Below are 27969 nucleotides of genomic sequence, written 5' to 3' on the forward strand. Positions count from 1 at the left end.
GAAAACTAGAGTGTAATCTCATTTTACAGATGGAGAAATAGAGTCCTAGGGAGGTAAAGTGAGTTGCATAAGTCAATGCCACCCCCAGACAGAGTTAGTCACAAACTGTCCTACCTTCCCTTCTATTCTTCTAAGGGCCCATTCATCTTTCCCCCAAATCATTTACTCTCTCCTAAGAGGCCTGCATCCCTCCCTCCTCTTTTCCTATTAAGATGGTATTTAATCCTGAATTCTAAAGCCACCTCTGGGATTTACTCATTTTCCTTGCCTATCTCCTGTGACTACATAAGGAGTAGATGCTAATAATCTGTTTCTCTCCTATTGATCTCTCTTTCATCACAGGCGTCTCAGCTGAGAACTCAGAAGGGTAGAAGGAAAATGATGTTTTTCTCTCTTGAAAGGCATATCTAGATTAAAAAAAAACCTGGGAGACCTCTACCCATCATAGGTCTTTGTGCCTGTAGCTCCCACTTGAGGGGTTGTACTGATTAGCAGGTTGACAAAGGGATGGAATTTAAAATAGCCCTTTGTCTCCGGAGGGAGGGACATGTACCTTACTGTGCGGCAGGTTGTTTGCCTGGAAGTGACTTGCCTTTTGCAGGAAGTTTCTTTCCCTTGCTCCCTTCTTTCCTGAACTCCGGAATCTGTCACATTAGTTTTCCTCAGGGTCCTTTCAGTTTCTGCCTAATGAGACCGGTGGTAGCTGAGTGTGTGATTGACACTCGGTATGTACAGCTTGTATTCATCTTCCTGAGAAAGGGCATTGCACAATAAAGGATTGCCAAGGGCAACTGTGTTGGCATTTCTGGGAGCCCCACAGCATTCCCAGCAGCTCCGTTCCCGCCCCAGGGGAAGGAAACACCGCTGGTGACCAGTGGGTGGAGGGAGGCGGGGCTTGGAAAGTAATTAAAATATTCATATGCAGAGAGACCTTGAGTTCTTTGCTCATTGCCCATTAGACCTCTTTACTTTTCACCCACATACGGTTCTCCTGATTTCCAGGACACAAAGCCAAGTCTACGCTGGAGGGAAATACTTTTGGAGTACAATCAAATCAGTTGCAAATGAGTTACAACATCTCAATTGCTTTAATAGATCAAACAAAACTTCACTGTGTACTCCAGGCACCAGAACTGATCCCCCTCAGTGGAGTTCCCCAGCTCAAAAACATGCAAATCTTTGGCCTGCCCATAGCGAGGTCCTAAGCAATGCCCTTGAGGGCTTAACCAGGACACGGTACCTTGGAAGAGAGCTCGCTGAGCATGCGGCTTGCCAGGATGGTGTAACTAGCAAGCTAGCTGGAACAGGCTCTCTTGCTTCAGGCCAGTGAATACTTATGTCAGGCCAGAAGTAAGGAAAATTGATTTTACTTACTTTGTACCCTGTGTATTGCCTGCGGAGAGGGTGGGTAAGTGAAGCAGTTTTGTGTGTGTGTGTGTGTGTGTGTTGGTAGCTCAGTTGGTAGTTCCAGCAAGGCTTGCTGCCCATACCCTCCCTCTTCCTCTGTTCCAGCTTCTCTCCCTGTTCTGTCTTCAGAACAGAACTCTGTGAGCTGCACATAAATGTGCATAGGATAGGCACACGCCTCTGTGTCTCAATTGGGTCCCTTTTAATTTAGCTGGGTGGTCCTTCAAATTCAAACTTCAAAAGCAGGTGGAGTGAATAGAGATTTATAGGATGATCTTTCAAATTGAAAAAAACAAACTCCATTTGATAAAAGTGGTTTACTGATTGATACAAAATAAACTGTACACACTTAAAGTATGCAATGTGATAAGTCTAGGCATATGTATATACCCGTGAACTCATCAGCATAATCAAGATAATGGGCATATTCATCACCTCCAAGAATTTCCTCTTGCCCCTTTGTAACCCACCCTTCTCCTCTCTTCCCGGCCCCCACTCACACCATTCCCACACACTAGGCAACCACAGATCTGCTTTCTTTCATATTAGATTTGTCTTCATCTTCTAGAAATTTATATAAATGGAATCACACATGTATACTCTTTTTTGTCTGGCTCCTTTTACTCTAATTATTTTGAGATTTATCAATGTTGACTGATTTTTTTTTTTTTATGTCTGATCTTACATATTGGTTACTCTTAGAAAATCTCATTTTTAAAAAAAAATTTATTATTATTATTTTTTAAGATTTTATTTATTTATTTGACAGAGAGAGACACAGGGAGACACAAGCAGGGGGAGTGGGAGAGGGAGAAGCAGGCTTCCCGCCGAGCAGGGAGCCCGATGCGGGGCTCGATCCCAGGACCCTGGGATCATGACCCGAGCCGAAGGCAGACACTTAACGACTGAGCCACCCAGGCGCCACAGAAAATCTCATTTTTGACTGGATTCAGACTTAGAGGTAGAAGCTCCTAGAGTGGACAGCCTCCATCTCTTGGCAATCTGTTCCTGGTGTCTTTCTTTGGCTTTCTTCATTCTCTTGGCCAAAAGTTTAGCATATTTTGCAGCCTCTGATTTTTCTTAATATGTTATTTCTTCAGAGCAATATGCTGATGTTTGTGTCACATGATCGGTGAGTAACAAGATGTTGTATCTTGTGCACTTTGGTTCTAGGTTTCTTACTGTCTTTGTTCAGGGGCAAGAACCACATACTGGCGGGCATAATCTTCTTTAGAAAGATCGAAAAGTTTGCGGATTCTGCTAGCTCTTTTGGGTCCCAAGCGACAGGGCATGGTAATATCAGTGAGTCCAGGAATATTCTTCTCCTCCCCGCCCCGCTTTTTTTTTTTTTTTTTTTTTTTTACAATAACCAAGTTGAGAACACTAAGATAGACATCCACAGTGCAACCTGGAACAGATTTGTGCTTTCTTTCTTCAGTCTTCCTTGGTCTGTAACAGGAATGCCGTGTAGCAGGCAGACACGGCCATGGGTCAAGACACCCTGCTTCATGGGGAAGCCTTCTTTGTCATTCCCACTACTGACTGGGACCACACTACCCTTCCATTCTTTACCCAGAGCATCAGTAGCAACTTCTGTGGTCATATGCTTCTCATAAATTTGCATTTATTGTCCCCTTCAATGAGTTTCTGGCAGCCAGTAGCTAGGAAAGAGATGTTCAGCTTCACCCTGAAGCAGCTGACCACCTCTGAGGTGCCATGAAAAAGAGCTATGTCGAGTGAACTTTGTTAGTTTGTAACTTTCAAAGAATTGGTCAATTTAAAAATTGTTAAATTTATTGACATAAAGTTGATCATACTAGTTCCTTATAATTCTTTTAATATTTGTAGAATTTAAGGTATAGTCACCTCTGTCATTTCTAATACTATTAATTTTTGTTTTCTCTGGTTTTTCCCCCTGATAATTCTGCTTAGAAGTTCTTCAATTTTATTGATATTCTCAAACAAGCAGCTTTTGGTTTCTTTGGTTTCTCTATTGTTTTTCTGGTTTCTGTTCATTGATTTTTGCTCGATATTTATTCCTTCCTTCCACTTTACTTTTTTTAAAAAAAAACTATTTATTTATTTGAGAGAGAGAGAATGAGAAAGAAAGATAGAGCACATGAGAGGGGGGAGGGTCAGAGGGAGAAGCAGACTCCCTGCTGAGCAGGGAGAGCGATGCAGGATTTGATCCTGGGACTCCAGGATCATGACCTGAGCCTAAGGCAGTCACCCAACCAACTGAGCCACCCACGCGCCCCTCCTTCTGCTTTACTTTTAACTCCTTGGTTTAATTTGCTTTTCTTTTTTAAAGTTCATAAATTAGTTTCCTATTGCTGCTATAACAAATGACTACAAACTTAGTGACTTTAAACAACAAAAATTTGTTATTTTATAGTTCTGGAGGTCAGAAGTCCAAAATTGGTCTCCTTGGGCTAAAGTCAAGGTGTCATCAGGGTTGGTTCCTTCTGGAGGCTCTAGAAAAGCATCTGTTTCCTTTCCTTTTCTAGTTTCTAGATGCCTTGGCTCTTGGCTTCTTCCTCCATCTTTATAGCCAACAGCATAGTGTCATTACATTCTCTTAATTATCTGTTTCTATCATCACATGGCTTTCTCTGGTTCTGACCCTCCTGCCTCTCTCTTATAAGGACTCTCATGATTACAATAGGTCCATTTGAATAATTTCCTCATCTCAAGATCCTTAATGACATCCTTTTGCCATGTAAGGTAATGTGTTCAGAGGTTCTAGGGATTAGGATGTGGATATCTTTCAGGGGACCATTATTTAGCCTACCATACCATTCTTTTCCTTTTAACCTGTTAGTTTCTTATATTTAAAGTAGGTTTATGGTAGGAAGCAAGTTCTTCTTTTAAAATCCTTTTAATTACATTGTTTAGGCTATTTATGTTTACTGTGACTATTGATAAAGGTGAATTTAAATCTTCCGTTTGCTTTGTGTTTGCTATTTGCCTCATCTGTTCTTTGTTCTCTTTTTCTTCTTTTGTGCCCTTAGTCTGCCATAATAAAATGCCACAGACTGGGTAGCTTAAAAACAATGGAAATTTACTTCCAATGGTTCCGGAGACTGGAAGTCTGAAATAGGGTACCTGCATGATTGGGTGAAAACACTCTTCTCAGTTGCAGACTTCTGGTCCTGTCCTGACCTGATAGAAGTAGATAGGGATATCTCAAAAGTCTCTTTTCTAAGGGCATCAGTCCCATTCATGAAGGCTCTGCCTTCATGATCTAATCACGTCTCAAAGGCCCCAACTTCCAATACCATCATCTTCGATATTAGGATTTTGACATATGAATTTTGGAGGAATACATTCAGACCATAGAATGCCCTTCTTTTGGATTAAGTATTTTTGATGATTCCATTTCATCTCTGTTTTTGGATTGCTGTAACTCTGTTGTATTTTTTAGTGTTTGCTTTGTGGTTTATAGTAAACATCTTTAACTTATCACAATATATGCTCATGTGATATACCATTTCAAATACAATATTAGAACCTTATGGTATACTTTTATTTCTTCCTCTTGACCTCTGTGCTATATTATTTACATTCTATTTTTACATACATTATAAGCCTCAAAACATTTTTTCTTTAAAGTCAATTATCATTCCAAGAGATTTAAAAATTAAGGAAAAACATCTGACTTTCATCTACATAGTTATACTTTCTGGTGCTCTTTATCTCCGTATGTATATCCAGATTTCTAGCTGATAAAATTTTCTATCTGCCTGAGTTACTTTATTTGATATTTCTTATAGTTACGGTCTGCTGGTAATGTCTTCTTTCAGCTTTTATATCTCTGAAAAAACAATTATTTCATATTTTTTTAAAAAAGATTTTATTTATTTTAAAGAGAAAGAGTGCGAGAGCAGGGGGAGGGGGAAAGGGAGAGGCAAAGAATCCCAAGCACACTCCACTTTGAGGAGCCCAGCTGGGAGCTCAGTTCCACTATCCATGAGATCATGACCTGAGACAAAAAATCACAAGTCAGATGCTTAACCGACTGAGCCACCCAGGCACCCCAATTATTTCACATTTTTAAAAAGGATATTTTTGCTGGGTATAGAATTCCATTTCAGTACTTTGAATATGTGCTTTAGTCCCTTCTAACTTGCATTCTTTTCACTAGGAGTGTGCTATAATTATCTGGTAAATTACCTTTTTTTTTTTTTTTTTTGCATATTATAACCTTAATAATAGGCCACATAATGACCTCCCTACATGCTTTTAACATTTTCTCTTTATCATTGGAATCTCTTTATTAATGCAATCTCATTATGATGTACTTTAGTTTTCTTCATGTTTCTTATATTGGGATTTTGTTGAATTTCTTAGCACTGTGAATTTATAGTTTTCATTAAATTTCTGACCATTATTTCTATTATGATTATGATTTCCTCTTCCTACTTCAGGAACTCCAATTACCTATATAACAGGCCACTTGAAGTTGTCCTAGATCTCACTGATGCTCTTTTCATCTTTTTCTTCAGACTCTTTTCTGTTTTTCATTTTGAATACTTTCTATTATAATATCACTAAGCTTACTAATCTAACAGTATGATCCTTTTGGGTGTTGCTTTTAGATTTTGTTAGGCAGGACCAGAACAGCTCTTAGTCTAGGGCTAATTTCCCCCTATTACTAAGGTAAAACTTTTGAATGTATGCTAATAGCCCTGAACTATGAGGTTTTCTTTTCTGGTTTGTGGAAACGGGAACTGTTTTTTGGTAATATATGACCTTTGGCTATTGTTCCTTCTAATCTCATTGGGTATCCCCACCACCTTGACCTCAGCAGGCCTCAGGTCATTTCCTGATATACAAATGTTGCTCAGCACTCAACTAAAGACTTATGCTGGGCTGTCTGCAGATCTTACGGGCTCTCATTAGGCCCTGTTCCTTCCAGTACTCTCCTATGCCAACTCTAGCTATTTTGGTCTCCTCAGACTCAGCTCTGTCTCTTCAACTCAGGGATGATGCTAGCTCCAGCTAATTTCTCCTTCCTCTTCCACATCCTGGAAACTTCTCTGCACAGTAAGGTGGGACAATTGTAGATTCATTTCATTTGTTTCTCCTCTTTTAGTGTTCATTGTGTTTCATTACCTGCTGTTCAATGTCTTAAAACAACTGTGTCATACATTTTGTCTAGCTTTTTAGTTGTTTCAGGGGGGAGAGTAATTTGGTTCATGATATTTCATTTCAGCTCACAGTAGAAGTTCTGCAACCCTTCACTTAATTATTTTTTTAACTCAGTGTTTATTTAAGTAGGAACTTCACTATTATATTTTAAGTGTTTGTGTGTTTCCTTCATTAAGGGATTTGACAGAAAATTGGGTGGCTAGAACCTGAGAGCTAAAATAAAAGATATCATTTCCCAAAATGCAAATGAAGTGCCTCTGAAGTGAGAATGGAAGTCAATTGGAAATTAGAGTACTCTGGAGCGCCTGGGTGGCTCAGTCGTTGGGCGTCTGCCTTCGGCACAGGTCATGATCCCAGGGTCCTGGGATCGAGCCCCACATCGGGCTCCCTGCTCAGCAGGAAGCCTGCTTCTCCCTCTCCCACTCCCCCTGCTTGTGTTCCCTCTCTGGCTGTGTCTCTCTCTGTCAAATAAATAAAATCTTAAAAAGAAATTAGAGTACTCTTTATAAGAATTGATGTACTCATCTACATTTATCTACCTATTATGTAAATATTGAGAGACAATTATCCAATTCTCATGTTTCTGCATTTCTGACCTTTGTTTTGGACTATCTTCTCAAAGATTTTTATAGCAAACAGCTTGGAAGATAGAGAATCTTCTAGAACAAAAGACAAGATTGTCTATAAACCTGGTATAAAAAAGATTTCTCCCACTAGAGCCAAGGTCAGACCTTTTGCTTTATTTCCTTTTTGACCATTATAAAAGATTCAGGTTCTATAAACTTCCCTGTAAAGCAACTCCCTGTGTGTGTGGGTGTCACTTGATCCTCTTCTCATTGCCTTGTGGGAATTTGGACTTGAGGAACTGGCACCAATATTCTGATGTTTATGCTGTTTGCTGTGCCATGAGTAGTAAAGTCTTTAGTCTCTGACCCAGGAATCTTGTATCTTCTGCCAGCATCCATGAAATTGTGTAAGGCTAGTTTGTTTGCTTGCAAGGAGGGTAACATACCTCCACACATACCAGATTTTTTACAGTTTGACAGTGATATAGAGCATGTTTACTTAAGCTAAAGGCAATTTGACTATGTTTTCTTATACCAACAAGATCCAAACTTCCAGAAAGTGTTAGACATGGAGGGATGAGGAAGATATGCGAGGATTCTGAATGAGTGGCAGCTATGGTATGACATTGTTCTGTGGCTCATAAGTAAGTAAAGCATTATTCAAACACCAAGTGGTGTTACTGTATTATACTTATTAAGGAATCTGAGGATATTTGACTTGGAGAAGGGAAGACTCGGCAGGGCAAGATAGCCATAATCAATTATGTGAAGAGCTTTGAAATGAAGGGTAGAAATATGTGGTGTGGACAGTTAGCAACATCTAATCCTCTTTCTAATCTTATGAGGGTGCTGCACATATAATCAGATGTGACCTTCAATTAGGGAAAGGAACTGCTGCCAAAGACAAATCTCATGTGCATACCACCAATAGCCATTCTGTTTAGGATAAGAGAGGTAAAAATATACAAGTACAAAGGGGAGAATCTCCAACCTTGGGCATAGGGCCACAGTGGGCCTTCTAGGGGTTACTCCTGATGCCCTGTCCATATCCCCTCTGGCCTTATCACTGCAGTGCCAGACTTCTCACACCCTAAGGCTTTTTTTCAGTAGGTGAAAAGTGCCTGAGGCTTTGTTTCATCTCCTCTGCACAGCAGTCCGCAACCATGACTGATGAAAACTGGTGTATAAATCTTCAGCTTCCTCGCCTCTTGGGTTTGGTAACTTCAAAGCACATGTTCTAGCTGACTCTTTGTGTTCCCAAATGGTTTTATGCTCCAGTTATTTACAGCAGAAGGGGGCTTTATCATGCACTGTTTATTTGCTCCCTTCTTTTTCCTATCTCATCCCCCATTTCTTCTTCCATTGTTACTGGGATCACCTCCCCCACAAACTCCTTGTACATGACTCCTTTTATCAGGATCTGTAACCAAACTAAGCAGGTAAAGGGAAGAGGATATGGATACATTGAAAAAAAATCACATTTGATGTACTGTCCCACTAAAATCTGAACATCAAAAAGAAAGTTGATAATCCCCTCAGTGAGGCTCTGGACCTAAACTATAATGCAGTTATTGGCAAGAGGAATGAGTTTTTTTAAATGTCCCTTAGGACATGTCCCCTTTGAAGGAGAAAAATGCCCTTAAAGTCGTGGTGCAATGCTTGCTCAGGAACATAAAACAGATGTCTTTAAAACCCTATCAGTGAGGCTGGGAGTCCAGAGGGCTTTGAGGGCTCCAGCCTTGTGCTTTATTTGCTGGCAAGATATTTTAAATTTGCCAGAGCTTTGGGGGTTGCCATAGTATTTGTAAACAAAACTCTGTGGTCAACAGACTCTGGGGTGGTACAACACTGCTAAGGGAAGTTTGGGGGAAGGCAGGGTACTCTTGCTGGGGAAGTCTTGAAAAATGACATCTTAAAAAGGTCATAGAACACAAAGCAATGGAACTGGCCGCCTTGCTGATTGGGACAGTCACACTGACTCAATTCCCTCCCTCCTTTCCTCTTCCAGCCTCTTCTCAACAGATGTTTCACTATTCTTCCATAAAGATGGGAAAGAAGTTAAAACCATGAGGAAATTTCCCAGGTGCCACAAATGGTGTGGCCAGAGGGATAACCTCCTCTTGAGTCTCTGAAAATTAGTCAAAAGTTCTGCTGAGTAGTTCAGAACTGCCTGCTCTTCTGTCTTCTCTAAAAGATATTAATTGTACACAGGGTGCCTGGGTGGCTCAGTCAGTTAAGGGTCCAATTCTTGGTTTTGGCTCAGGTCGTGATCTCATGGGTCATGAGATCCAGCCCCGAGTCCAACTCTTCACTCTGTGGGGAGTTTGAAGATTCTCTCCCTCTGCCCCTCCCCCCAGTCTCTCTCTCTTTTTCAAATGAATAAATATTTTTTTAAAAAGATATTAATTGCACAAACACTTATTGCACAATTACAAAATGCCGACCTCTGCACCAGATACTGAGGAATATAAAGATGATTAAGATACAGCTCCTGTCCTCAGGAAGTCACTCACCACTAGGGGACACTGTAGAGTGATGAACACAATGACAGCAGCACCAGTCATAGTGGTCAGCAGAGGAAGGACTGGGTAACTTGAGGGTGTGCTGTGTCTTCCTTGAAAGGCAGGATGGGCCAGTGATAACAGCATCTATTGAGCACTTGGTATGTGCCAGGTATCATTCTAAGTATATACATGTATTAACTAATACAAAACTGTACAAGTAGTGTTATTATCCCCAGATAAGTAAACTGAGAAGTTAAGTAACATGCTTAAGGTCACATAGCTAAGCCAGAATTCAGTGCCCCAGGCTACAGTCTTAATGACTGCATCATGCTGCAAAAAACCATCTCTAGGGCTAAGAATATGAAAAATAGGTGTAGATTAGTGATCTTTAACACATTTTATGGGGCTCTGGTAGAGTATAGAGTCTTAGATTTGAGACTAAAATCCAGGATTTCCCAGTGACATTAGAGTCCTTAAGCAAAATGACCACAAAATTCCTATTTCAGGAAACTGTGCTTCTAGAACCTGTTTAGAAATTCCTCTTCTCTCAAAGATGGTGACTAGGGTTCAGGCAGGCTGCCAGAGGTTTATGCATTAAAATGCAAACAAGACAGGACCCTAAGAGTATAAAGAGCCATAATTTTCGTCCACAAGCCTTCCCAGAGCCAGATCATTGTCATTATCTTTTTTTTTTTTTTTTAAAGTAGGCTCCATGCCCAGTGTGGAACCCAACACGGGGCTTGAACTCACGACCCTTGAGATCAAGATCTGAGTTGAGATCAAGAGTCAGATACTCAACTGACTGAGTCACTCAGGTGCCCCTTATTATCTTGATCAAGATCATTATGGTGAAAATGGGGACTCTTGAGAGCTTTGGAACAGAAGAGTCCCAAATAGGACCTAGTGTGCTAGGGCTGGCCTGAGGCAGGGCCAGGAAGAAGCCATTTTGCAGAAGGAAAATGCCTAGAAAGAGTGAGTGTATATCTAATCCAGAATGAACTTTGTGACAATGGAGAGATTGGGTGGACCTGAGGCAAGAGGAGCCTTGGTAAGAGCAAAACAGAAATGACTGGGAAAATGGGCTTCTAGCACGTAGGTGGTGAGAACTATGACTTGGCTTACTTCAATTTCAACAAGAAGACCTGGGCCAGGGTGGGAAAGAGTTTTCTCCTTCAGGACCATGGGGGAGTTAAAGGAATGACCTCATCCTTTGCCAGAGGCATGGAAGTCAGGTGTGCAGCCCAGCAGGACAGTAGCCTGGAGGGTAGGGGTCTTGTGCCTGGCAGGAAGAAGGAAAACAGGGAGAGCCTGGATGGACCTGTTTAAATGTTTAAACTGAAGACAAGCTACTGAGTGATGTGCCACAGTGTTCAACTGTTCTCACCATGAAATTTCCTCAGCTATGTCAGAGTTCATTTGGGATCTTGAGCTGACAGTGTGTGCTGGACTTTAAAAGGCTAGATCCAGAGAGGAGAGGAAGAGGGGCAAATTGGGCTTCTACATGCTTGTTAACAGAGAATCCCTCCTCCCACCTTCCCTCCCTCCTTTCATTAAAAAAAAAAAAGTAAGAAATGCACATAATTTTAAAGGACACAGAGTAAGATTAGTTAGGAGAAAAGCAGCAAATTGTATAATGTGACTGCCTGGGGAGGGGCTTTGGGGGTCTGGCTCTAAAATACAGACTTTCAACCAATCCTGTTTATTTTGGCTACCTTGTTCAGCCCCTCTTTCTAGAGGTACCTGCTGCTAATTTCTAAAATTTTTGAGGATTCGTTGGCACAAATCAAATTGTTTCTCAGCTTTCTGGTTTAGGGAATACATTCATGTATTTTCTGTCTTCCAACATTTTGCTCTTAGTTCCTTCTCTCATGGACTACTGGCCTTTCAGATTTATGTCTTAAGAAAAAAGTAACCTTCTCCTAGCATTTTTAGGGGTGTTTTGGGAAGGGAAGAAAGTATGTAGCTGTATTCCTTCTGCAGATTTTGTCAGAAGTCACTTACCTCCATTTTTTAAATCTTTATTTGGTGACTGAAAAATCAACTGTAGAAGTCAATACAGGTGGGATGTAGGTTCAGTTGGGCGTCTTTATGGCTGGTCAGTCTGTCTATCAGTGTCTTATCCCATGACCAGGGACCCATTGTTTGTGTAAGTCACAATGCTTTTAGCTGATCTTGGTTTCAAAAGAGATTAAATCAGATGGGAGGTGGCAGTGCAGAAATCAGATCACCTCATCATCTTTTAGGGACAAATAGTGAATCCCTAGACTCTCTTGTACTTTGAAGCAAGCTTTTCCCTACTGATTTTCTGGATCCATACCTGAAGATTTGTATCATCAAAGGGACAAGCCATGGAATCTCCAGGATGTAGAAGAGCAGGAGTGAAGCTATCCATTGGATAGATGCCTCCAGCTGAGGGCAGAGGCCCAAAAAGAACCTCCCTTCCCACACTGTTAACCAATTCTCTGTTATCACGAAGGAAAAGCCAATGAGAGGTGACAAGAAAGGAGAAGTTTTGCTTCAATGTATTGGAGAGAGCAGAAATTCTCATCTGTGTGCTGATAGGAACTTAGGGAAAGGAAGAAAATGCCCTTACCCTTCACATTTTCTGTAACTGATGGCTCCTTGCTTGGGGACACAAATATACATGAGCAAGGACTACATCATGTGCCCTGAGGGGTCTTAGTCCATCGTGGACTCTGGGTGGCTAGTCTGCAGGTCCCACAGGCATAGGATCCAAGATTGTGGCAGGGAGGGAGCGAAGAGTATAAATGCCAAAGGAAAACTTGCCTAGCTTCCCAGGTGTGTAGACAGTTGATGGGCCCTACTGGATGTCCATACTGCCAGGACAAGAAAGCTTTTCCTTGGGGCCAGTGGCACAGGTGAGTTGGCTCATGGCTTAAAGGAGTGGAGCCCACTATAAAAACAAAACAAAACAAAACAAAACAAAAGGAGTGGAGCCCCAGGAAGCAGCATTTGGAACACAGCTTCTCTGGACGCTAGCATTGCTTGGCTTGTCTTAGCATCTCATGCCACTGCCCCACTTTAGAGCTTTCATTGCCAAGACTTGGAACAGTTTAGGATTGTCCCTTCTCAGAATTTGTCAAACCTTCTCCACAGCCACCAGGAAGTTCAAACAAGAGTGTCCATAGGAGCTGGAGCTGACTTTACTTAGGACTTATCCTCCACTCTCTGAGGTCATTTTCCATGGAGTAGCAGACTTGAGAAACAACTGAGGGTGCTAGTTAAAAGTGAAAATCCCAGATTTTTCCAAATGGAATTTCTTCAGTTAGAGTAGGCACGCCTAGCCATCTTCATTTCTTAAAAAAAGTTCTCAGTTAATTCTTATATGCGTTGAGCATTTGAGAAACTTTAGGCTGTTTCCCAACTTGATAAGATTCACCTACTTTTTAGGCTTCTTCCCCCAAGATTTAATCCAGGGCATCTGGAATGGAGTGTGGGAATTTGTATTTTCAGCAGGTATCCCAGGTGATTCTTATCAGAAAAGTTGGAGAGGGGCGCCTGGGTGGCTCAGTCAGTTAAGCGTCTGCCTTCGGCTCAGGTCATCGTTCCAGGGCCCTGGGATCGAGTCCCACATCGGGCTCCCTGCTCAGCGGGAAGCCTGCTTCTCCCTCTCCCACTCCCCCTGCTTGTGTTCCCTCTCTCACTCTCTCTGTCAAATAAATAAATAAAATCTTAAAAAAGAAAAGAAAAGAAAAGAAAAGAAAAGAAAAGAAAAAAGAAAAGTTGGAGAAACCCTGCCCTAGGCTAAGGGATGTGGGAGTGACGACGGGCCCAGGGCTTCTCGGCATGGCTAATCCTCAGAATTATAACCGAGGAGTTAAGGTACATCCAGGTATCCCTTACTTTTCGAAAGTTTGCGTTACACTACTTTGCTTTTACGAAAGACCTACATTAGGCCTGTACCTGTTTTTGCTAACTGAAAGAAATCCAAAGATGATTTGCACTTTTTATGATGAAAAGCAAAAAGAGCGTCCAGCATTTGCTTTGCGGGCGAGTCCTTATATGGGCGCGCACCCTTAGCCATGAGAGTGGCTCCGCCAAGCGGCTGGCCTGGGAACTACACTTCACGTCTCAGCATCAAGCTGCCAGAGCTTGGGACTCTGGGGCCATCTGTCCTTGATCTCTATTTATTTTGTGCATCCGTTAGCAAACTGTGTCCTAAGGTATCAGAAAGGCCTAAGAGAGGTTATTTTTGGATCTTGGCACTAAAAAGTTTTTCCTTCTAAATTAACGGTAATTGCTTCTTTACTTTATGCCATTTTTGCTTACCAGAGATGCCACTGGAATGTTCCACTTTTGGATAGTGGGGGAAACATGTACACCTAGGCCACTCCTGATGACTGATTCAGTAGGTTCTTAGCATATAATTATAATTATTATGCACACATCTGGGCTAGAAACACCGCCTCTGCCCTCCTTCCAGCTGGTCTGATTCCTATGAATTGCAAAAGTAGATTTTACCACCAGCAGGAAGCATTTGAAAGGAGCTTCTTTTCCCTTCTGGAGCAGGAGTTCACTCAAGAAACAACGATGGCAGCTTCAGGTCAATTTACAGTCGACACAGCACTTTTGCATGCTTTATCTAATTTGATTGTCACATTGTAGGGTTATGAGGTAGATATTTTCATTCTGTTACTCTGCGGATGAGGAGCATGAGGCTCAGAGAGGTTCAATAACCTGCCCAAGGTCCCACAGCTTGCGTGTATGTGTGGGAGCAGCTCTTTGTCTCTAGTCCCATTGAAACAAGTAGAGGAGGCAGGAAAGTTAACAAAGGAGCATTTGCCCAAGGGATTGTGGTGACATTGATGTGGGTCTCATCTGTGGGTGAAAGGCCAGCTGGGGCTTGGACAGAGAAGAGGAGGAAACAGTTATGATGCTAATATGCTTGCTTTTATTTGCTCCTGTGGCCACTGGTAGCCTTCAGTGGGATGTTCCCTTTGAAGTCTCCCACCTCCCTGTCTTCCACTTCCATGACCACTCTGCTAGGGCTAGACCAAGGCCACACTGCAGCCCTTGACCAAGGACAGGGGGAGTTGGGGCTGCACAGGACATTTTTCTTTATACAAAGGCATCCTTTTGGGGCCTTTGGGGACTAATCCTTGATGTCATTAGCACCAGTGAACATGGCCAAGTGGATCTACCCTCCCTGACCATAACAACAGTGACCTAATAATCACTGACATTTCACAACTTGTCAGACACTCCGGGAAGTTGGCAAGCTTTGGGAGAGGTGGACTTCTTTTTTCCTGTGGCTCATCATTAGAACCCACACCAAACAACTACTAGATCAGTATTTATTAACAGGAACAGGGACTCCAAACAAGGCCCCGTGCTAGGGCCTCAATTACCTAGACCAAGGGATAAGAAGACCCTCTAATCCACATGACAGAGACTTGGTCACATTGGCCCCTGCCTCATACTCTTATTCACAGGAGCGCAACTGCATCCATCCCAGCCAGGGAGGTCCCGGGGAGAAGCAAAAGGTTCAGAGAAGAAAGAGCGACAGGGGCCTTAACACCCTTTGCCAGGTCCATGCTTGTGACCCAAGTATAATTTGCTTGTCATTGTAATGAAGAAGAAAACAAGAGTGAAGGGTGAAATGTGAGGAGGAGCCGGTTGCCGAGTGATCCAAGAGTGGCTGGCTCCCTGGAAGGTTTGATTGTATTGGCCTGCATTTCTTTGGCTGCCAACGTATTTGGATCCAAAAATGGCATGGGATTGCTGGCGCTAGAATTCTCCTTACCACACACTGGGAAATAATCCCAAACTGTTGGAGCAAGATGTGAGGGTGACCTTTGGCTAGGTAAGGGTAGAAGGAGCAGAAGGGTGCAGGGCAGGGAAGGAATTCAGAGTCAGGAAGAAATAATATTTGTTTTCCCATCCCTTTCATCAGTGAAGTCAGGGGGCCCCCCGAGCTGGCATGACAAAGGGAAGAATTAAGGTAGAGGGAGAAAAAGAAAGAAATCTGTGGTAAGGAAGCTGACCCTGAGGAAACAGGGGGAGAAGGATGTGGCTCGGCTTCTGGGCATGTGCGTGCGTGCGGACACACACACACACGCAACACACACACCCCTCTTTGCAATTTCCAAGTTAGCCAAGAATTAATTTTTAGATTGCTCATCTTAACCAACCTCTTTTAAAGTATAATCACCATTAAAAACATTTTTTTTTTGCCTTTATGAGTCCCTTTCCTTAAACCTCACTAATGTTATTTGGACCACATTCTAATTTCATGTTTACTTATTTTTCTCCCTCATAGCCCCACTGTTCACCTCTAATTGAGCATAAATACCTTTCATGGGCAGAGAAAGTATTGTTTCATTTATTTCCTACTCTGCACCCTGGAGCACCATGCATGCTCCTCTGCACGGACCACGGGCTTCATACATGCCTAATTGGTGACATCTTCATAGGAAGGAAGGATCCATGGCTTTCCTGGGCGGCGTCAACAAGGAGCTGTTCGAGGCCAGGGCTCAGCCGCCGTTCTGCCAGTGTGAGCCTTACTTTGCATTCCAGAATGTTCAGCCCACTTTGCGTTCACCTGGCCCCACAAGGTTCAGCATCTCGTCTCATCATGAAAGTCCCAATCCGGCATGGCGGAGCTTGGAACCCTGCACTAGGACGGCCCTGGAGATGCCCTTTCCAGGCCCGTGTTCTCAGTGATCCTGTGTTCTCACGCAGTACTTCTGGTACTTCCGCTAATCTGACTTCCTTGGCTGGGGCCAGTGAAGGCTTCTGTAACCCTCTATTCTGAGCTAAGGGAAGTCATGTATAGCAAGGATCCTGTGAAACAAGAATGCCCGACTACTCTTTGAAGAGTTTCAGAAAATTCTGAGTCAAGCTTGCCATCTGCTGAAGCTTTTTTTTTTTTCCCATCAGCCCCACCCACATTGATTAATGAGATTCCTAATCCTTTCAGAAGCACATCCCGGTCTCTTCTCCATCTCCTAAGGGAGAGGGAACGTACACATGGTTGCAGTCATGCCTGCTTGGAGTTTCCACCCCCAACGATTCCTAAGGAAACCTAACAGAAGGTAAATGAAAGGAGAAGCTCAGGCAACTGGATCCTTACAGGCTTGCCACTGAAATTCTCCTAACCCAGGAGAGGTCCGAGGCCCCATGTTGGTACCTCTACAGATGACATGGAAAGACAAGGGTTATTGGTTTTGGGAAATGAAAAATCCCAATGCTGCTGGGGGAAAGCTGAGTCAGTTTGGCCAGAATGCTGCTCCTAGAGATTCTGGCTCAGGAGGGCTAAGGCCCAGCTGGGAATCTGATGCAGAAAATCTAAGGACTACATTATCAGAAACCCAACATTTGTAAATCCCAAGGCCAGACGTTGGTCCTTGGCACGTTTTGTCACCCTCACTGCCATCACCACCGCCATCTGGGGAATATTCGTTGTCTAATGGCCCAGGTTCAACTCACTGCAAAGGTAGCACATTCCTCATCAGACCACATACATTTCCAGGGCCCCCAGGACATGCAAGGTACTTGTACGGTGTGTGCCCCTGAAATATAGTAGTGAGACTGAGGAACTTAAAATTTCATTTTATTGCTTTCTAACTTATTTGAGTTTAAATATAAATAGCTACATGAGTCCAGTATCTACCATGTGGCATAGGACAGAATTAGAGGCAGGGAAGAAGAACTTGATCAGCTCCTGGCTTTTGATCAGATCACCGTTTCCAAAATCAACCCCATTGGAAAATACCAAGTCTAATTGCTGAGAGAATCTGGACAAATACCTAAGATAACTTGGATGATACGTGAGAATTGACCGCTTCTCCCACTCCTCCCTGTACACACCATGGTACTGACCTTGACAATCACCAACCTGCTTCCACTCATGGAGCTCTTATATTGGAAGGGGTTATGCTGCCTTTTCCAGTAATCCTAGGAGAGCAAGGCTGGGACTTTGTACCCTGAGAATGGGGGAAATCGAGTGTGATAATGAAGCCAACCCTCGGGGCTACTATAGCTGATTTATCTGACTGATCCCCAGCAACATGGTACAGCAGGACCTGGGCCCGGAAGCCAGGAAGCCTAAGTTGAATCTTACCTCTGCCACTTGACATCTTCTGTATAACCTTGAGCCAATTACTGTTCTAAACTTTAGTTTCTTTATCTGTAGAATGGTGATGATAACAGTAATTCCAATTTCATGAGGCTGCAAAAAGTCAGCAGTCCTCCCACTCTTTAGTTTCCTGACCCCTTTCCACTCTTAAAAATTAATGAGGACCCTCCAAAAGGACTTTTTTTGTGAGTTAAATGTTTATATACAGTATTAGAAATTAGAAATAAGAACATTAAAACATATTAACTTATTTAAATATGAAACCATTACATGTTAGCGTAACATATTGTTGTGGAAAATTTACCATATTTTCCCAAACAAAAGTAATTAGTGAGAAGCGTGATGTTGTTTTACATTTGTGCAGATCTCTTTCGTGTCTGGCTTGTGGCTAGGTTCTTATCTCTGCTTCTGCTTTCCATCTATGGAATGGTTATATTATGATTATACTATGTTGTTTTGGTCAAAGTATATGATGAAAATCTGGCCTCACTCAGGTATTTAATTGGAAAAAAAGAAGTATTTTCATCGTCTTTTCAGATAATTGTGGATGTTTTTCTTAGCTACATAAAACTTGAAAATTGAGTGTTTTTTAAAGATTAGTTGCAATGTAGAATCTGAAACCATATCAGTAAACTTTTCATATTTTTTACACTGAAATCTATTTTTCTACCATGTACTTTTAATACATCTTTTACCTATGTGTAATTTTGTAACATCATGAATTAGTCGTTTGAGAAATATTGGTTCCTTAAGTTATTCTGATTTTCCAAATGTTATCATATTTTATTATAGAATATCAAAATGTCATATTGATAATATCACCACCAATATCATCAGAAAAAGATTTTAAGTAATAGAAATCTTCTAGGACAATAGTGTTTGCATTCTTCTTGTGGCCCACAGAATCTTAGGTTTATCCCAAGAATAAAACAAGATGAAGATGGCAATTAATGGCATCAGGTTTATTTTTAAAAAATCCCTCTCTGTTGTCTTTCTAGTAATTTTGTTACATCTAGTATGTTTACATTTTGAAAAACCTTATGGGAAGAATGTCTGTTGTTTTTTTTTTTAAAGAGTTATTTATTTGAGAGAGAGGGAGTAGGGGTGGAGGGGACAGAGGGAGAGGGAGAGAAAGTTTTAAGCAGATGCCGCACTGAGTGTGAAGCCCCATGTGGGGCTCGATCTCATGACCCTGAGATCATGACCTGAGCCTAAAACCAAGGGTCAGATGCTTAACCAACTGCATCACCCAGGCACCCCAAGAATGTCTATTCTTTATTCAGTAACACAGGAAATTGATTATGTACTTCTGTATTTTCTATAGAGATGAAGGACTCATGAAGAATAATCAGGTTTATTATAGAGCATATCTTGACACATAGAATTATTTTGACTTCCATGTAGAAAAAGAAGTAGGATGATTTGTTTAGGAGCTAGGTAGGTACTGATGCCCAAATCTTTAGGCTAATTTGGGGATTATTCAATTTATTTAACAACTGCATAACCAATCACCTCAGAACTAAGTGACTTAGTACAAGAAAAGCATTTCTCATTTCTTGCGTTTTCTGTAGGTCAGGAATTTAGGAATTGCGTAACTGGGCAGTTCGGCTAGGGGGCTGCGTAAGGTTTCAGTCAGATGCCGGCTCTCAGCAGGAAGTCCCAGTTACTCACCATGCAGATGTCTCCATAGGGCTCCTTGAGTGTCTTAATGCATGGTGATGGCTGGCTTTGCCCAGGGCAGGAGACCCAAAAGAGGGCAAGGTAGAAGCCACATGTCTCTTAGGACATAGCCTCCAAAGTCACACATGTCATTTCTGCAATATCCTGTTGGTTATCCACATCAGCCCTTTTTAATGCAGAAGAGACTCCACAGGGGTGTGAATATGGGGAGGAGAGAATTGCTGGGGACCATTTTGGAGGCTGCCTACCACAGATGCCTGTTTTAGGTACAGGGTTGCCTTTTCTACCTGCAGAGCCTTTATCTAGGCTCCATTCCCCAGGAGCTTACAGAATACCTACTCAAGGGTGTGGAAACCCACACAACTTAGTGTCAGACCAGGAGACCCGTTTCACAGTGAGGGAGGTGTGGGAGTGGGGCCATGATAATGGGCTCCATGTTTGTATCACATACTGCACCATCCAGAAGCAGCTGGTATCTTAGGTGGCACAGCCTTCTAACAGTGCAGCAGGTGCTCCAGCTCAGAGCTAATACTTTGTGATGATGGGCTATCATTCTTCAGCCTATAGTAGATATATTAACTCATAGGTCTCTATACGACGCCATGTCACCCACAGGAAGAAGAAATAGGTCTGGGAATCAAGTGGTGGAGGCAAGAATGGTCTCACTGGTGGAATTTATGTTTCTTGTCCCTTTAAGTCTACTTCTGTAGAGTTGAAGGTCTTGATCCCCCGAGTAGGAACACTTTTGCCAGGGCGCACAGCAGGGTGCCCATTGAGCTACAAGTTACAGTGGTGTCCAGGTTCTGGTAGGCAAGAAGAGAGTCATCATACTGACAATGGTAATTTACTGTTAGTCTGGGTCCTCTGAAAAGCAGACACTAAGGCAGGATTAAACACGTAGGGATTTTATTGGAGCAAAAGCCAAGGAAAGAAAATGAGTCATGTGAGGCTGGGAGAGTGGTCAGACTGCGAGGCAAGTCTCGTCCTGAATGAAGTGGAGAGGGAGCAAACGTTGGGTGGAAGGGCCCTAGACTGCTGTGCTATCTTCAGAAGTCTCAACAAGGTCACTGGGAGCCCTTGACCCAAAGTCAGCCACCAGCAGAGTCCCGTGTCTCCCAGGAAGGGCCACCATAGTATCCCTGCCATGCCCGGTCACTGGCCAGGAGCAGCTGGTGGGAAGGGCAGCCTTAAATTTCAGAGCCAGCAGCTGGGGCCCTTGGTCAGTTACACTCCCTGGAGTCAGAGTCCTGGGTGCATTCTCTTGGCTGCCACACTGATCCTGACTTGCAGGAGGCATTAGGACTGCTTTTATACAAGAAGGAAATGAGGAATACGTGTGCAACCTCCCGGTACTTCCTTGCCTCATTAGAGCTGTGAATATATGAATATGTATATATATTTATCTGCATAGGATTATAAGACTAGGAAGAAAAATATGGAAGGATACAAATTAACTTGTAAACATGGTATGGAAGATAATGTTGCCTTGTTGATGGAAGCCCATCCCAATCCCCTTTTCCATAGCCACTTTTCAGTCAGAGATGGATATACGGTCAGGCTTAAGAGATGTAAGTACAATTCTACTGGTCGTCATGTCTCCCTTCCCCCTGCTTCCTGACCAGGATGTGTGCTTGATGCATGAAGCTGTAGGAGCCATTTTAAGACCATGAAAGAAAGGCCAAAGAAGGACCAGCAGTGGAATATCTCTAGAACTCATTGAGAAAAAAAGCTAGATACCTTTTGTTTTACTCACAGTAAATGTGTATTCTAACATATAGGGTATTTTTTGGTTATGTGAATTCATGTGGTGAAGTGGTAGGTCAAGACTTAGATACTTAGATAAGCAAATATAAGATCACATAAAAAATCATGTATATGATCACATGTCATCATTTACATGCATAGGTCTGCAAATATGTTTTGATAGATGTAAAAACCAATAAAATGATTAAATATCAAGACAGTAATATTGTCCATTTAATCTACTTTTAAACTTTATTGTCATATTATTTATATATTTAAAATTCATTTTTTTAGTTATGCCTTAAAAATTTGTAATGTTGTATATATTTTTTCTGTGCCAGATGTTGATTTTACTCACCTGAAAAAAAAAAAAAACTTAGATTCTGTAGACGTTCTTTATTATTTATTTTCTAATTCATTAAATCCTTACCTTTGTCATTCCTTTCCTTCTACTTTCTTTGGGATACTCTGTTCATTTTCTAACTCTTTGAGTTGAATGCTCAATATTAATTTTTAGCTTTTTTTTTTTTTTTGGAATGTAATAAATCCTGGCCCAAACATGAATTTTGGTCTAATGCAGTTGGTGATGGACTCCCATTTTCTGCCCAGCCCCTGTTCTTCATCAGGAGGTTGGATTAAAGTTCTCGTCCTCTGTGGAGGTGGGAGAATGCTGGGCAAAGGGGAAATGGCAGGCAGTGGACACAGGAGGTGGGTCCCCAACCCGCTACTCCACCCAGAAGTCTCCTAGACAATACTTAAGTCCCAGGAGACAATCACCACCAGGTGGAGCCCAACCTCAATGGGGACCTGAATGATTTTAGAATGTGGTCAGTAAGTGGATCTCTAGATCTCCTTGCCCATAGGCTTCTCTTTCTTTTCTTCTTTTTTATCCTTTTTTTCTCTTATTATATTGTTTGTTTTCATTACACTGTTCCTCCACCTCCTGTATCGGCTTGAAAGTATTCCTTATATTTCAGATATTTTACTGGCTACAGTAAAAATTTTTTCATGCATACTTCACTAATTATTCAATCTTTGTTTGTTCTGCTTCCCCAAATACAAGGATTTAAGATACCTTGTCACATTTTCCATGTTATTGTTCTTTAGTGTTTCACTTTAACTTGCTTTTGGCTGTTCCAGATTGGCTCTTATGTTGCCATTGTTTTAAGTCAATGCTTATTTCTCTGCTCATTTCTTCATATTTCTTTTGAGATTCAATTTGGGTGTCTTTCTGAAACACATCCAATTAATAGCTTTTCCAGCAATGGATGTCAGTGATAAATTTTTTTAGCCTTATTTTTGAAAATACCTTTATTTCACCTTCATTCAGGCACAATAGTTTAGTTGGGTATAAGAGAAACTCTTCTGTTTTTGCTAGTGATAATTTTGTGGTCAACCTAGTTGTTATTTCTTTTTAGGTTATCTCTCTTTTCAGGAGCTTTTAAGAGTTTTGTTTGTTTGTTTAAAATTTTGACTCCAGTATATGTATCTATGTGGTTTGTTGTTTATTTTCTTTTATGCTACTTTCTTTGAGTTTCTTCAAACCCCCTTCCCTCTATCCTCTGCTGGACTTTATATTTGATTTAGATTTAAAAATCCAAATATATCAGTCAACGCTCCATGGTCTCTTAAACTTTCTTTGATATAGTCTATGTTCTTATTTTTCTTTGTTTTATTCTGGATGATTTTCTCAAATCAATCTAATAGTTCACTAGTTCTTTTTAAGTGCATCTCATCTGCTGCTTAATTTGATTTAAAAAATTTAATGATTATACTTTTCAGTTCCAGAAGTTCTATTTGATTATTATTCAAATTGCTCACTTAAATTTTTGAGTCCTTTTTTTTAAAAAAGATTTTATTTATTTGACAGAGAGAGAGAGCCTAAGTGGGGGAGGGTGAGAGGGAGAGGGACAAGAAGACTCCCTACTTAGCATGGAGCCTGATGTGGGGTTTGACACAAGGCTCCATCCCAGGACCCTGAGATCATGACCTGAGCCGAAGTCAGATGCTTAACTGACTGAGCCATCCAGGCACCCCTGAATCCTATCATTTTGATTTTTACTATGCTTTCTTTTATCCCCTCAATTTGAGGATACTTATTTTGCAGTGTCTTTCAGATTATTCTGTTTTTTTTAGTTCTTGGGTTCATTATTCTTCCATGTGTTGTATCAGCTGATACTCCTCCCTGATACTTTTTCATCATATAGTTAGCACATTTTTACACTAAACTTTTTCTTTTGGTAAGAGTCCCATTCACCCTGGACTGTGGATAATTCCCTGCAGAGCAGTCTTGTATTTACTTCTCTCCAGGTTCCCATGGTTTATACTGGTCATGGACCAGTAGTTTTGTTAACTTCTTGCTTGGGAGTCCTATGACATGGAGATAGCTTAAATTCATACCCCATACCTAGATTGGGTTTGGGACTTTCCATAGGATACATATTCTATTTCAACTAGAGCCCAGAAGAGATAGTGTGCTCCCTTGTTGCTTCTCTGGACAGTAGACAGAGTTCTTTTAGTGCTCCTTTCAAGTCCTGGGAGGATTTTCAGAGTCTCCATTTTAAGCTGAGGTCTCAGTTTCAGCCTGAACAGCTTCCAGGCCAAATTTACTTGGGACCAGTGTCCAGGCCTGATTCTTTCTTGGTCCCTTAAATGTAGCTGGAGCCCTACATCTCTGGTTTTAAATTTCATTTTGCTTCTGGCACCTAGGAACTGTCTTGGCCTTTTTTCAGGCTGTGCATTTTAAAGTTTTAAAATATTTATCTAGCATTACATGTATTTGTAGTGAGGAAAAGTCTTTGTTAAGTCAGGCTGCCATATTACCAGCATTGAAAGCCTTCCATACTCATGTTTTGGTTATGCATTTCTCATTAAATTAATGAGAGGCATTAAATTAATCTGGACAAATTCCCCTGACCTTCACTGATCTCACACCCCAAAGAAGTTAGATAAGCCAGGAACATAAAGTGGCCTACTTGAGTTTCCTTTTCCATTTCATTTGCATTATTTCTCAGAAACAGTAAAACAAGTAAGGAACTGGGAGGGACTTTGCAATCCTCTAGTCTGATATGCTCAGTAATCAGATGAGGAAGCAGGGCCTAGCTGGGACTCTGGATTTTGGATTCTATGTCTGAAACATGTTCAAATTCACTATCTGGAGCTGAGTGTAGAAAAAGGGGCACTGGACTTGGAATCAGAAAACCAAGATTTGCAGCCCAGGTTTGCACCTAACAGCTAGCTGTAGGATCTTGGACAAGTCACTTAGCCCTTTGGGACCCAGTGTGTTATCTTTTAGATATAATGGAGGCAGAGTGCATGGGATTTTTGATTCAGCAGGTGTGAAAGGTCTTGGTACATAGTAGGCTTAAGTAATTGGTTTCTTTCTTCCTTATGATTAAGATCCCCCTCTCCCCTCTTAGAAACATCTCTTTGCAGCTGTTCATTCTCACAGAATCTGCCTGGAAAAAGCTCACAAATACCTAGAGACTTATGAAACTGGAAGGTGTAGAATTGGGAAACAGGAGGTTATTTTCCCGTTTCTCTTTTTTTCCAACTCCTGAAACTTTGTCTCTAAAAGCTAACGTGAATCTGTCTTAAAGAGTTACATATAGGCTATACAATTGTAAGTGACGCCATTGCAATCTTAAAATGATTTTCATTCTGGTTTCTCATTCATTGGCCACTGGCTTTCTTGTGGTGACCACAGAGCGGATTCTAGGCGGGGGCTGTTGGCAAACTTATTCTGTAAAGGGCCAGATTGCAAATATTTTAGGCTTTGAGGGCCACAAATGGTCTCTGTCACATATTCTTCTTTGTTTATAACCTTTCAAACACATAAGAAGCATTCTTACCTTGTGGACTGTACAAAAATAGGCTATGGGCTGTGTTTGGCCCATATATGGGTCTAGCCATAGTGTATGGCAGCCTGTTCTGGACCGACATAGCCTCCTGACCAAGACAGTGAAGACCCCCTTGACTTCAGGAAACCTCAGTCAGTGCTTAGGGGCACTTAGCCAAATTACCCCGCCAAGTTTGTACAACCCTCCTTCATCCTTCACCCTCCTTTGTCCTCCACCCCACCAGCTCCTGATTTTTTAGCCTAGTTTTCTTTGTCTAAGGGAAAGAGGAGGAATGTGCATTGAGTCACTCATTGACTGGGTTTCCATCCACCCAATGACTTTGGCTTTTTCATCGGAAAGTGATTTCCTAGGTGGCTAAATTGATGCTTCCCAACACTTTCTATGACATGGCACATTTGGAAAATGACAGTTGTTTGTACAGCTTAGAATTGTTGGGGGGAAGTGAGCAGCAGAGGATTGAACAGATGTAACCCTTCATGTTCGGAGGCAACTTGGCTTCAGGAGGTCTGATGGGATCACTGTCTCAGCAAAATTATTAGGAATATAGCACAACAGTGATCGGAGTCAGACAGTCCTGTATTTAAATCCTAGCCTTGCTTCTTGCTAACGATAGGACCTTGGCAAACTTTTTAACCTCCTCTGTCTTAATTTCCTCCTCTGTAGAATGAGGATAATAATAAAACACCTATCTTATAGTGTCTATTTTCATATAAAAATGTGCATGTAATATATGCATGTAATGCCCTTACCAAGGTGCTTGGTAATTAATCCTAAGTAGAATGCATTCTCCTTCTCTTTAAAGTCAACAGTACTTTTGCATTAAATGAGTTCCTTTATTGAAGAAAGTCTCCAGGAATTAATAACTTCTAGCCCTTTGAACTTTAGTTTAAAAACTATTGCTTTTATTATAAAGGTTTTTTTTTCACTTTGTCTTCCAAGTTTAAGCCTTGGTGGCCTGTATTTTTTACACAACTATTTTTGTTGTTCAAACACTGAATGCCAAAGAGTTCCTGCCAGTGATATTCAGAAGACACCATGATGAGCAGCAATCTGCAGTTCTTTCCGGCCCATCTCCCTGCTTTCGAGACAATATACTAGAAGCACTTATGTCCTGCAATCCATAAAGAGTTAAAACACAATCATATAGGGTAAGAATTAAACGGAAAGTATGAGATGACGTGAAAAAGTCTGGCACATGGCATGGGTTTGCTACATATTGCATAAACACTTTAAGTAAAGCTTTGGGTTGAGGAGTGTGTCCTTAGTGCCAGCAATCAAGTCATTAATAACCACAATTTGCTGATGGATCCGCAGCTGAGCCACCTGTGGGCAATCAGCATTTGGCCATTCCTAGAGAACGCATCCTCCATCTCGGAGGGAGGAACGCTTCAGGGGTCCTGGGATATAACTGCTGCCATAGCAGTGAGAGAGCAACGATGTCAGGCAGTGAAGGATCCCCTTACAAGTGGAAACCACAGGAATCCTGGGCAGGCAGAAAATAATCAGGAAAATTGCTTTTTGGCAAGGTGACATGGGTCAGCTCTCCTGGCCTCAAGAACAGTGCTCTGAGATCTGTTGTGGCTTTAATCACATTCAACCACTCTGTGGTTATGGGATGGCTTGTTGCAATGAGTTCACAGTACAATTTTGCTTTACTCTACCTGGTGCTCTGGAAGGGTGGCGGTGAAGAAGAAGTGGGAGATTTTGTTTCTTCACCTAAGATCCTAAAATTGGCTAGTAGGTCAGACTTTACACATATATAACACTTAAAGATAATAAGTGATGGGAATCAGGACCTCCAGGCTAGAGGTCCTCCCAATTGCTCTAACAGAACAGTAACAAAAAGGATCTGAGATAAAGAGGGTCTGTGAAGCTCCAAATACTAAATTCTCTCCTGAAGAGTCACAAAGAGGTGACCAAGTTAAAGGATCTGAGAAGTCCTGTAGTAAATACAAGATAGCTACGTTTAACAGAGTTTCACAAATGTAATTGACCTTGGTACCTGCCTTCTCACCCTCCGCAGTGATCTGGAGTTTTTTGAGTCTTTGGTTGAAAGGAGCAGATAACCAACTCTAGCTAAGAGGATGAAAAGCTAATGTTCTGGAGGAATACTGGAAGCTTATAGAATTGTCAGGAAGGCTAGAGAACCAAGCTGCCTCCTCCGGTGGTTGCCTGAGAGCTGACATGACTTAGATTTACTACTGAAAACTGGATCATTGTGAAGTCTGGAGGGAGACCATGTGACTTCCCAGAGGTAGAAGCTGAAACTGGCAGAGGGGAAATAGCTTAACTCAAGTCATCTGGCTGGTCATGGGAGAGTGATGTACCTGTTATTTCTATTATACTATCTCCTCTCTTCTATTCCGGTTTTTTCTTTGAGGGGAGAGGGGGTTTCCTTTAAAGCACTGCACCCCCATTCCGCATGCAGAGGAGAAGCCTACATCCTGAGTGTTTGCTTGCAACCAAGAGCTGACATTTATTTCTACCTCTACCTAACCCAGTGGGAGACCTTATATTTGCAAAATGACCAAAACATGTTTTAATGTACTTCCCACTTATTTCCAAAAAGGAAATATTTTGAGGTGGCTTGACACATCCCTATGAAAGTAATTTCATTGATCTTTTGAAAGTTGATACTTTCTTGTAGTCATGGTTCATCTGGGGTTAGAGGTTCGATAGTCCTTGCTTCCCTCTCTTTCTTCCTTTCCCATAACCCCTCATCCGGAGAAAAAGTACTCATCTTCAGGACTCACCTTCTCTATGAAACATCTTCTACTACTTCCTCTCTCTCCTCGTCTGGAATTGCCAGATAAAATACAGGACTCCCAGTTAAATTTGAATTTCAGATAAATAATGAATAATGTTTTAGTATAAGCTTCTCTCAAACACTGCCTGGGACTTATACTAAAAAAGTATTTGTTGTTTAGCCAAAATTCAAATTTAACTGGGGATCCTGTATT

At 41.6% G+C, this 27969-nt stretch overlaps 1 protein-coding gene and 1 long non-coding RNA gene across 8 annotated transcripts in view; both read left to right on the plus strand.

Moving 5' to 3' along the window:
- The window catches only part of RANBP3L (RAN binding protein 3 like), a 291046-nt gene that overhangs the window by 57465 nt on the left and 205612 nt on the right, over positions 1-27969 (plus strand). The window lies entirely within an intron of this gene.
- LOC135365447 (uncharacterized) lies at positions 1037-22029 on the plus strand. The gene is made up of 2 exons (XR_010413330.1): positions 1037-1404; positions 16569-22029. It is a non-coding gene; the product is annotated as an uncharacterized LOC135365447 (long non-coding RNA).

The sequence above is a fragment of the Mirounga angustirostris genome, unplaced genomic scaffold, assembly GCF_029215605.1.
Source record: "Mirounga angustirostris isolate CCGP_5_RB_7025 unplaced genomic scaffold, mMirAng1.0.hap1 SCAF_7, whole genome shotgun sequence".
Lineage (NCBI taxonomy): Eukaryota > Metazoa > Chordata > Mammalia > Carnivora > Phocidae > Mirounga > Mirounga angustirostris.